This window comes from Tachyglossus aculeatus, chromosome 22, assembly GCF_015852505.1.
Source record: "Tachyglossus aculeatus isolate mTacAcu1 chromosome 22, mTacAcu1.pri, whole genome shotgun sequence".
Classification (NCBI taxonomy): Eukaryota; Metazoa; Chordata; class Mammalia; order Monotremata; family Tachyglossidae; genus Tachyglossus; species Tachyglossus aculeatus.
Genome location: NC_052087.1, coordinates 20,001,555 through 20,003,795, shown reverse-complemented (window position 1 = coordinate 20,003,795; position 2,241 = coordinate 20,001,555).

Genomic DNA, 2,241 nt, shown 5'->3' with positions numbered 1-2,241 from the left:
GAAGTGTCAAGGTCCAGATTAGTTTTTCCTAAATTTTGGCATATGGGCCATCAACCATAGTGGCCTCTAGCCAGGGTCCAGACAAGCCATTGAGCAAGGCAGCATTTGTCCATTGGTTTCCTCCCTTGGAGAAGCCCATCTCCAGGATGGGGATCCTACCCCAAGGGGACTCTTGCAGGAGGGAGACCCTGTGTCCAGTTTGAGTAGAGAAAAGCCATCTATCTGCCTCTACTGCTGATCAAAAATAAAAGAAATCCTTGGAAGAATATGATATCAAACTTAATCCTTTCTCCATCTCTGAAATGATCTGGAGAGAGATGACAAGCAGGATAACACTCTGTATGTAATGACCCTTACATGGCTGCCTGAAGTTACATATGGCCCAATAGTAGTTTGGTAACAATCTGCATCTGCCTTGAAAACAGTATTAAGATTTAGATGGGTATACCAGTGGTTAGTGGTGGAGGGGCATTGAACTAGCATTGCTCTGATCATGATGATGGTGATGTCGCCTACATCTGCATGTGACAAAAATGTACTAGTGCAGCCTTGAAAATTATCTCATACCCTCATGTATAAGGCCTAGACAAAAGCAAAGAATGGAGCTACATGAATCAGACTCTGTCTCTTCTTTCTAGTATTTTTTTACTAGATTGTCATGTAACGTGGCAGTGGTGAACAACTGTACCTCACTCTTGAATCTCCCACCTCTATCCCTTCACTCATGCTGTTCTCCTGGCTTGGAACTCCCTATCCCCACAAATCCATTAGACAGCTCCCTGCTCGCCCATGTTCCAAGGCCTCCTGAAAGTCTCTCTCTTCTGACCTGTCCTTCCAAATTAATTCGCAGCCTCTCAAACAATTACATCATTCATTCAATAAATCATATTTGTTAATGGCTTACTGTGTGCAGAGCACTGTTTTAAGTGCTTGGGAGAGTACAATGCAACAATAAACAGGCACATTCCCTTCCCACAATGAGCTTACAGTCTTGAGCGGGGGAGTCAGACATCAATAAAAATAAATACAATTTCAGATATGTACATAAGTGCTGCAGGGTTGGGAGGGGGGAAGAGCAAAGGAAGCAAATCAGGGTGATGCAGAATGGAGTGGGAGATGAGGCTTAATCTGGGAAGGCCTCCTGGAGGAGATATGCCTTCAGTAAGCCTTTGAAATGGGGGAGAGTATTTGTCTGTTGGATTTAAAGAAGGAGGGTGTTCCAGGCCAGAGGCAGGATGTCCTTCCTTGCATTCATCCTCAGCACTTATGTACATATGTTAATTCCATTGTACACCCAATTATTTATTTTGGTTACTTTTGGAGTCCTGAATTTGGTTCATATAGGGTGGGAGGAAACATTGATAGGAGAACTACAAACACTTTCTGCAGGTCGGAGAGTAAAAAATATCTAATCAATCAGGAGCATTTATTGAGCACCTTCTGTTTGCAGAACATTATACTAAGCACTTAGGGGAGTACAATAGAATTAGTAGGCATGATCCTTGTTCTCCAGTTGTTTACAATCTATCAGGACCGACAGACACTAAAATAAATTAAAGAAGAGGAAGTAATGGAGTCTGAAGGTATGAACATAAGTGCTAAAGGGTGTGTGTAACCAAGTGCTTAGGTAGTGTAGAAGTGATGAAATGACAGCCTTGTGGGGGGAGGGGGAAATAGGGTGGAAGGATGTATGTTAGTCAGGGAACACTTAATGAAGGAAGTTCCAAGCAAGGGAGGGGGTGAGAGCAAGAGGTCTGTGGAGGGAGAGACAAGAATAAGGCACAGTGCAAAGGTTGGCCAAGCTCAGACTGTGTTTGAATCTTGCCCTGATCTCACTTGAGTCAACCAGTGGTATTTATTGAGGGCTTTCTTTGTGCAGAGCACTATACTAAGTGCTTAGGAGAGTATAATGCAACATGGTTGGTGGACATATTCTCTGCCCACAAGGAGTTTACAGTATAGAGTGGGAGGCAGAGGTTAATATAAATAAATGAAATATGGATATGTTACAAAAGGGCTGTGGGACTGAGAGTGGGCTGACTGTCATGTGCTTCAGCGTTATTAAGCCCAACAGGGGAACATTGGGAAACCTCTATAAGGACTGGGGCAGGGAAGAATACCAGGAAAATTCCCCAGGTTATCTGGGAAAAAAGAGGATGGGCAGAGAGCTGTTTTCTGGCTGCTTGCTTATACCGTTCTGTCTTCATCCTCCTCCCACTGGTGTGCCGATGTTTCAGGGTG